Genomic DNA, 10,088 nt, shown 5'->3' on the forward strand with positions numbered 1-10,088 from the left:
AGTGGTCATTTTAATTTATTTATTTAATTTATAACATGGCTTTTTCACAAACGGGATTCATTTTTAACAGAGGATTGATGGTGCCATCTTCCAGCAAAGACTGGAAGTAAGGGAGACAGGGCCCATGCAAGCATAATTTAGGAAGAGACACTTCTTCATTTTCAACTATATCAATGACATATTAAAACAATTATTTAGCACATTACTACTAATTTCAGTTTATTTTTAAGAAAAAACGCTGCAACTAATTTTGACCCCTAATTACCAGAGTTTATTCTCAAGCTTTGGAGAACCACAACCAAGGAGATGTGGTTCACCAAAGCACTAAAATAAGCCCTGCCAGTTAGTGATCACAGGGCAGCTCCTGTTATGTTAAAGAAACAGTAACAGATGGCAGTAAATTGACTGTTCTTTAAATGGAAAGAAATAAGTAGTAAGACCCTGAAAAGGATCTGGATTGGGACCAAGCCTATTTGATTTGTAAGAAACCATCTGCAGAGGACAGCAACATATCTGTCCTGTAGAACACATAAACGTATTTAGAAAGCTAAATGTCAAAAATTATTCCTTTCTATTGGGCGAGTGGACAACAATAGTAAACGATGCTCAAAATTAAATGTGTGCAATGCATCCTGGGTTAAAATATAAGAAAAACTAAAGCATCTGGGGAAAAGGTAGGTCAGGATTGTCTATATGCAATTATGAAAGTGTACCAAAATTGAACTGCAAATCTCACCAGCTCTAGCCAGCATAGCTATGATGAGTAATGCTGGACACTGCAGTTAAACAACTTCTGGAGAGCAATACAATTTTACATCCAATTGCTACTATGTGCATCAATAACTTCTGGTCCCTAATTTAGGATGATGTACAGTAGAGTTTCGCTTATCCAACATAAACGGGCCAGCAGAATTTTGGATTAATGAAAATGTTGGATAATACAGCGTATCCTACTGTTACCTGTCTGATGCGGAACTAGATACCTAGAATACTAACAATAGGGACTCAAAGGGTTAAGGCAAGGCAAGGCCTCAGGGCTAGAGCAGCCCAGCAGGAAGTGTCTGGATGCAGAAGAAAAGCATGGAAATCACAGAGGGAAGGAGGGAGGACACTTTCGCTTCTGGTCTTGCCTCTTTTCCCCCCTTTCCTCCCTCCTCCTCCTTGTCTTGCCTTTTTCACTTATTGGGAATGGAGAGAGTTGGGGAGCGCTCCTTTAATCGAAGGGGAAATGATGAAGGAAAAGGGGGGAGGGTCGGAAAAGAGCATCGGATAAGACAGAATGTTGGATAAGTGAAGGTCAGATAATTGAAACTCTACTGTACTAACAAAGAAGCAACTGGTACTCCGGTTTTCCCACACCCAATAACCCACAGAAGGAAGTCATGAATAAACTCTGGATTACTTCTTCTGGTTTCTGGGAAAGAAACAAATCAGTACCAGATATTGTCTCATTTCATAACTTGACTGAAAGAGTGAGCTTTACACTAGCTTATACATGGTAAACCAGGATTTTTCTTGAATCCTAGTTTATAAATGCACCCAATGATAGAGAGATTGCACAAAGTAGATTGTTTGTCATTACTTTACACACCTTCCATAGTAGTCATAAAAGTTAAATCACTCTCTTGATTTCATAAACAATTTCATATTCAATTTCCAGTCACTGTGAGGCATGAATAGTATTAGTGGATTTCCCGAAAACATATGGCTAGCCACTGTGGGAAACAGAAGGTTGAACTACATGGATTTCTGGAGCTCTTCCTATATTTTTTATGATCAAAACTAAGAGAACATTCACATTTTCTAAATGCCATCCAAAAATATTTATATTTGCAAAACATCACTAGTTTAATTATTACATCAGATATTTTAAAATATGTTAAATCCTTAACCTTACATCCTACTCCTTATAATCTGCTTGAAGCTAGCAAGGTATCTTGTTTTCCTTGGCATACACAGCATGATATTTACATTTAAAGAACCTCCACTGAAATCACTAAGACTCCATTATTGTAAGTGGTCTGTGAATCATTTCCCTCATACAGACTGCAGCTACGACAATCTCATCAAATCTAGTCCAGGAGACAAGCTGCAACAACTACACTATGCCAAACGGATATTTTATGTATGGAGTGCCTTACCTTATCTTTCCATATCTCTGTCATATGGGCATGGATAATGAACCACCCTCAGAAAGCCATTGGATTCTAACTCTATAACCAATGCTAAAGAATGCTGGAAATTACAGCTCAACAATGTATTGTGAGAAGCATAATTCCCATATCTGTGTTATTCTTTAAGATGTTTTTCTCTCCAGTGTCATTGTAGCCACTTGAATAATTAAGGATCTTACCATATTAACCAGGCGAAACATTCCCATTTTGCTTGGCTTCGCTGCTGAAATGAAGGGCAGCGGGGGTGAATCTGTCACCCTGTGTGCCGCTCTCTTGCAGTGAACCTTTCCCTATCATATGGGGGAAATCATCCAGGCGGTGCAGAAGTGTTGAGAGGGAAGTGTCATATTACACTTTCTCTCCAGTTGGAGGAGGGGCCTCCACAGTAAATTCCCTTAAGCCATGTGATGGGTGGTGGGCCCATACATCCTCCAGCTGGAGTGGAAATGTTATAGGACACTTCCAAAAGTAAATGGGATGAGGCTGTTATACAGAGGTTGAACATACCTCACCCAAACTGCCCACTTGGGTGGCTGAAATAGTGACACCTTTGCTCTTTGTTCAGCATAAACAACACAAAATTATTTAATATACTGTGTCTTCAGTCTATGTGTTCAATGTATATATGCAGTATAAACTCATGTTGTGTCTAAGCTTAGGTTTCATGTGTAAGATATTCTCAATATATGTATGCAAGTATTCCAAAACCCAAAATAACGAAAACACTTTTGGTCTGAAGTGATACTCCATTTATACTTTACAATTTCACAACAGCCTGGTTAATACAAATTGAAACTAACTGATGGCTCTCAATTGATGTGTAAGTAGTGATGGCACCAGAATGCACGTGGTGTAGGAAGAAAGAACAGTTGTTAGTCTCCAAAGAAAGATTTATTTGTTCAACAATGCATATAGCTGTGGACAATAGGTGTCATAGAAAATCTGAAAGCTTATTATCAGTAAGTAGCAGGGAAGGTCAGAAAAAAGACAAATGTGAAAATATTTGGCAATGCCATATGAACATTTGCTACTTACTACTTAATGAAAATTATACTTTCCTTGAAAATGTTTTATCACAAAACAATAAAATAAATAAATAATAATTCCAGCAGAAAAATATCCTAAGCTACATCCTTTACTGGATCTATTTAATTGTTATTCAATGTTAAGTTACAAAGAAGTCTTGATCAGCCATAAAGAACACTTACTAATTCTCAACCCAGGGCAAACACTTGTTTTTAGTAATAAGAATATTTTACAGCACAATTCCTTGTCAAGATGAAAGTGCTTAGAATGGAAATTACCAATAGCAAGGACATCAGAAAAATAACCTTACAACTATGCAAGAAACTGTTGTTGTGGCCTAAAGGGATTGGCTGCATGTGACTAAAATGTATTCTTAATTATTATCAATTTTTGTTCCCTAATTTGTTCTGAGATGTAAATAGAAAAGTATTATAAAATGATCACATCTTTTCTTCACAAATGAACTTATTAACTATGCCAGAATGGTTTTAGTTTGGCTACTGGCAAGGTTCTACAAATGCATGGCCAGAAAAATTATAGAACTGCTCATTAGAAAACATGCAGTCATAACTCAATATCCAACTTGCATGCAGATAACAAATCATACAATAGCCTGCTCATGTTATTTCTTTACCAATACTGTAATTTTATATAAAACATGCTTGCATCAGTGACCATTTTCATTGAATACATGAGCCTTCCCTAATTTTCTAACCTCTAAATATTTTGAATTACAACTATAGCCAGAATTATCCTGTTTTAGCTGGAAACCATTCATTTACTTGTTACATGATATGTCTCTTACAATAACTCTTGTTTAAATCAGGAGGGGCAAAACTGAAATAAATATGCAGAGGCCCAGGGCATATGCTTACTAGTGCTCTGCTGCTTCTGTTTGTGCAGGTAGTGGAGTGCCCTTCAAGGTGAGAAAAGCGGGATATAAACATAGTAAATAAATAAATTTCTTATATTTTGGGAGTCATATCTTACAGGTTGAGATTTTACACTTTTAAAATACAGCATGAATCCTGTATCTGTGAAGGATTTATTTCTGAGCTTACTGCTGAAACAAAAAATCATGGAGAATAGCAAATTCTACTGAAATGAATGACTTTCACCAACAGTTATATCTATTTGAGAATTGTGTAGATCCTGCAGTGAGACACTATAGTAACTTCTGCCAGGAGCATACCATAGAATCACCTGGAGGACCTAGAACATTCTTAGAGGACATATATTGTTGGATGCAGGTAAGTGATACTAAATGTGTTGTTCCTGCATGTTCAAGACTGTACTATGCCAGCTAAAATAGACAAGGTTAAATCCAGTTATGTACTAGAACATTTTTGTGCATCATTATTTCCTACTCTCTCTGGAGTGCCATGCCCATCCCATTCTCTCACGTGGTCAATCCTACACACTGCAGTAAATTTTAGGAGAATCTCAAGATTGTATTACAAGGAGAAGGAATTCAAAGCAGTATTTGTTTTTTGCTGGCGTAACAACACTGTTTCATACAACCTGGAGAAAGTAAAGGAATCATAACTTTACCAGGCATTTAATGTTTACGTAAGAGTAAAATTATGTATGCCCAGCACCAGTTTACTTACATTTTCACAACCCAAATAATACTAGTTCTGGTACTGTTCCATTATCTGGGCGGACTCCAAAAGGGGTCCTAGTCAGAAAAGGATATCCATTTCCCTATTTTCAGTGGTAACCCCCCTCCCCCCCCCCCCCCCAATATAATAATGATGGTTATTTCAATGACAACAACATGAGTGGGGGGAATGACGGGAAAACATGGGGAATGGTTTAACTTCTTCAACCCCCTTCCCACAGTAAAATGGACTATCCTTCTTTTTTCTAGCACCTCCTTGTGGCCTCCGCCCTGATAATTGAACAGTACCTTACTGCTATATCAATGAACTAGAAAGCACAGTCCTCTCTACAAGAAGGTAGCACAAGATAACTAGGCAAATAGACATAAGCTGGACATCCTTACTTCACATACACTGGCTATCATAAACTGGTCCACACTTATGGCCTAATCTCATTTTCCATTAGACAAAGGTTACAGAGATTCTCAGCTCCCAGTTAAAAAGGGTCTGAGAACAGTAGAACAAATGGTTAATTAGGAAATTTATAATAAAATTATTTTAAATAAATAAAGAGATAATTATGTTGTCTAACAAAATGATACAGCTCCAGGAATAACAAGAGATATGAGTTAGAAAGGGAAACAATATACAGAAATAAAATAGCATATGTGTTAATGTTAAAGTATTTTTAACGATTTTTGGCAGATATAGAGTACTCTTTTATTTTTCAGGATATTATAAATGGGTCAACACAAACTTAATTTTCCCCCAAATAGCAGTGAAAGAGAATCAACGGATTTCAAATGAAGCTAAAATATATCAGGTGGTTCATGAACAATATCTACTCATTATTTCCTAAATGAGAATAGTTAACTTTAAGTCACTTGGCATGCCTCAAATTGATTTCTTTATCTTTGTGCACTTTGTATAGGTGCAATGAATTTCAAAGGTTACATCAATGGAATTACTTCCTCAGTTGTCCATGGAGGCAGGGATCTATGGTTATTAATGCTTGCTGCTCTCTTCTCCCCACTTTACCCTAAACAGATGAACAGCAGGAAGAGAGTGTTGGCACTGAGTCCCACTCCTTCCAACAAGAGAAACAGAGTTCCAAGAGAAGGAGCACAATCTGCTGCCACACATTTTCTGGAGAAACTTCAAAACAGATTGTGTAAAGCAGGCTGATGGGATTAGGGAGATTCTGAACTATCACACCACCTGAGAATTCAGTAGTCTCTTTTAAGTTCAAGTGAACTATGTATGGGAACTAGTTTGGATACAACAATTATTCCTTGCTGTAAACATGATTCCTTATATTAAATATGGAATAAACATAAACAATCTATCTTCAACATTTTATTGGGCTTTTGGTGGCAAGCACTATTGTGCATATGTGAGAATCAATACAATGCACTAAATGCTCCTTTGCTGGCCTGGCCCACAAGACTTAACAGCAAAACAAAAATATTATGTAAATGTTATTTTATCTTTATGCACCATGCCAGCTAGTACACCGTATCTTGCTTCACAAACAGAAATTAATGTTATAACATGCAGTATCCAATAGACTTATCTCGCGGTTTTATAGTGGTTTAATGTGTTTACAAATGTGTTACAAAGCATTTTGAAACCAATGACAAAACACACAGAGAAAACACCACAATATCTTAGACAAGAGAAAATCATATGAACAAAAACTGCATACAAGAACTATTCTGAATAATATCATTCACAATCTAGAAAGGGCTTAAGTTGAATGTTTTGCTGCTCCAAGGTTCCTAAAACCTTGATTATTCCAACTTCACGTGTTTTATAAAATTCTACAAGTTACTTCCTTGTGAATATTAATTCACTGTTTCTACCAACATATGAAACATTTAAACGTTTGTCTCCAGAATATGTATTCTTCCCTCTGTAGATGAAAGCAGAGTACATCAGAAATACGTATTAGATTTATAAAGAACCTAGATCACTTATTATGCACCTGATCACAGAAATGGATTTCGATTTTGCTTTTTAACCTACAATAAAACTCGCCCCTTTCTGTAAGTAGATGGGTCATCTTAAGTCAGCAGACAACTTGAAAGGAAACATATAGACACAAGCAAAGCATACATCATCAGAAACCAGCCTACTGGTCTAGACTTCAAAAGTACAACAAAAATTATCATTTCAGACATTCCAAACTGGGGATATTAAAAACAAATCAGGACACTATATAACATATGGTATCATTTCTATGTTCTTTAGTACTATTGTGATCCCTTGCTTCTGGTGTGAATTTGGGGCTTTTTTTCTCCTTGTGGAAGCAGAAAGATTAAAAAAAACAACAACATGAAGCTTGTCAGGTGTGGCACCACAGCTCTACTCTCAACAAAAGAAGTTTGCATTCTGATCTTGAAATCATTTATAGAGCCACAAGAGTAAAACAAACAAACAAAAAAACCAAACAAACATTGCAATAGCTTTTTGTAGCAACCTGTCAATGTTCAGCCACTGTCCCATATATCTAATGAATACCATCTAACGCAGTAATGAAAGTGGATGAATGAGGTGACAGACACTAATCCTGGAATTGCGTTGCCACATCGAGAAGATGCATACATAATGCAACAAAAAGATGCATGGAAATATGATGCGGCATAACTTTGCCTTCCCTTTTTACCTATCAGATCACATTACAGAGAACGCACCTTGAAATAACTTTTACTTTGTCTTTTACACTTTCCAAATATAATATAAATGTCGCAAATAAATAATAATAATAAAATATATATTTGTATTGTGTACCTGTTAACATGAAGAAGAAAGGTACTTTGATCTCATATCCTGCTTTCAAATGCATGTAGCTATAACCCTCAAACCCAGATCAGGACGATGACATGCCTTCAAGCAACCTAATTTTGTCATTTCTCCACTCCCACTAAGAATAACGTAATCCTGCTGCTTCTCGGGCTAACATAGTAGGGCGCAAACTCCACACAGTACGCTTCCAACACCAAATGTTATTAACCTGCAGCTTACAGAAATCCAACATTTTCACTAAATAAGGAAATCAATATTCTATCTTTTCCCTTCAGGACCTCTTCTAGTCTTTGTGAATCGAGTATTTGTCAAACCAATATTGAATTTGATCCAAAATAACATTAACTCCACCATCTCTTTTCTGGAGGAAACCTAGACATTCGTGTGAATCCCACACTAAAAGATTATAGCTATCTTACATCTATGGGCCCTTGCAGACAGGCCCTATATCACAGGATCTGATCCCAGGTTTTCTGTTTATCCTGGATTATCTGGCAGGGCGGACTCATATAATCTAGTTTGAAGCAGAAAACATGGGATCAGATCTTGGGATATAGGACCTGTCTGGAAGGACCCCTAGACGTTCACATGAACCCCACACTTTTCTTCTTCAACCATATCTCATTTCTGTATTTTAACACATTTGACCAAAAAATAACATTAATACCACCATCTCTTTCTGGAGGAAACCTAGACATTCACATGAATCCCACACTAAAAGATTATAGCTATCTTACATCTATGGGCCCTTCCAGACAGGCCCTAAGGGCCCTTCCACACAGCCGTATAACCCTGAATATCAAGGCAGAATAACCCACAACATCTGCTTTGAACTGGGTTATCTGAGTCTACACTGCCCTGTATCCCAGCTCCAAGCAGAAAATGTGGGATTTTATTCAGCTGTGTAGAAGAGATCTGATCCCAGGTTTTTTATTTGTCCCAGAGTATCTAGTCATGCAGACTCATATAATCCAGTTTAAAGAAGAAAAGCTGGGATCAGATCCTGGGATATAGGACCTGTCTGGAAGCCCCCCTAAGACATTTGCATGAATCCTATTCTTCTCCAACCGCATCTCATTTTTTCTATTTTTTCTATTTTTGACCCAAAATAACATTAACTCTGCCATCTCTTTCTGGACGCTTGAATAACCCCACTGTAGAAATAACCTGCTTCTGTATTTCATCACATTTGCTCCTCAAAAATCAATATTATGGGTAATTATAATTTGGCCCCCTTCCAAATTGTCCACCCACCCTCTCTACGGCTTCAGTGCTCCTGCAGCCTGTCTCTTAACAATGCAGGAGGCACATTAGCCATTGGGGACCCTTCCACACAGCCCTATATCCAGAATATCAAGACAGAAAATCCCACATTATCTGATATAGAGGGCTGTGTGGAAGGGCCCTGGAATTGTTTCTTACCTTAAGAGACATCATACACGCTGCATTAGGAGAAAGGTGGGATTGAAGGGGGGGGGGGGAGAGGGAGGAAGAGAGAATCCCATTTCAACCTGGCAACTCCAGGCCCTTCCACACAGCCCTATACCTCAGAATATCAAGGCAGGAAATCCCACCATATCTGCTTTGAGCTGGGTTATCTGAGTCCACACTCAGATAATGTGAGACTTCCTGCCTTGATATTCTGGGACATTGGGTTGTGTGGAAGGGCTCAAAACAACCAAGAAAACGAAGAGGAATTTCTGGGTACCTTCATATAACAGCCACGTCCTTCCACAGAACCAGAAAGTGGAGCAACAGCCGTCCAAACGGAGGGAAGGAAGAGCCGAAAGATAAAAAAAGGTCTTCCTCTCCAAAAATAAAAAACCAAAAACCAGAATAGATTCAAAATTCAAATCCGCAGTTCAAGAAGCAGCAGGAGGAGCAGGCAGGCAGGAATACTGAAGGGGGGAGCGACCCAGAGGCGCCCCACTCTCCCCTCGAAGCCCCCCCACATGTCCTCCTGCCCCCTCCCCGCCCGAGGAGGGTCAAGGGAGGGGAGGGGGGACGGGCCGGTCTCCGCGGGGAGGGCCAAGGAAGCCCCCTCGCGCGCCTCCCCTGGGGCTTCCTTCCTCGGCCTCCCGGCACTCTCGAGGCCCCTTTCCCCTGCAGGTGGGGAAGGCGGGGGGGGGGGGGGCAGGTCGAGGCGGCAGCTCTACAGTCAGGCTCTGCTTGCCTGCGCTTCAGGAAGGGGGTGAAGGGGGCGAGGCCCCTCCTCCGTCTCCCTCCCCTTCCTCCCTCCCTCCCTCCCTCCCGCCTGCCCTCAGACAGGCAGCCGCCGCAGCATAGCAACCAACATGGCCGCCGCGCAGTCACCCAGTGGAAAAGCGGCTGAGGGGAGGCGGAAACTCTCGCCCGAGGTCTCGCGAGAACTCTCGAGATCCACATACTCCGTAGGCAACGCGCATCCCTCCCTCTCTCCCTTTCTCTCTTTCGCTGCCTGGTTTCTGACTCACCGCCTCCGGCAATTGGATAAAGAGGCCAA

General features: G+C 39.5%; 1 protein-coding gene across 2 annotated transcripts in view; it reads right to left on the bottom strand.

The window, feature by feature from the left end:
- PTPN4 (protein tyrosine phosphatase non-receptor type 4) overlaps positions 1–9,836 on the bottom strand; it is a 98,663-nt gene extending 88,827 nt beyond the window's left edge. For both annotated transcript variants that reach the window (XM_060774226.2, XM_067473526.1), the window contains exon 1: positions 9,315–9,836. The gene's annotated coding sequence lies outside the window, so the exon portion shown is untranslated. The remainder of the gene's footprint in view (positions 1–9,314) is intronic.
- Positions 9,837–10,088: the final 252 nt, after the last annotated feature.

Source organism: Anolis sagrei, chromosome 1 (genome assembly GCF_037176765.1).
Source record: "Anolis sagrei isolate rAnoSag1 chromosome 1, rAnoSag1.mat, whole genome shotgun sequence".
Classification (NCBI taxonomy): domain Eukaryota; kingdom Metazoa; phylum Chordata; class Lepidosauria; order Squamata; family Dactyloidae; genus Anolis; species Anolis sagrei.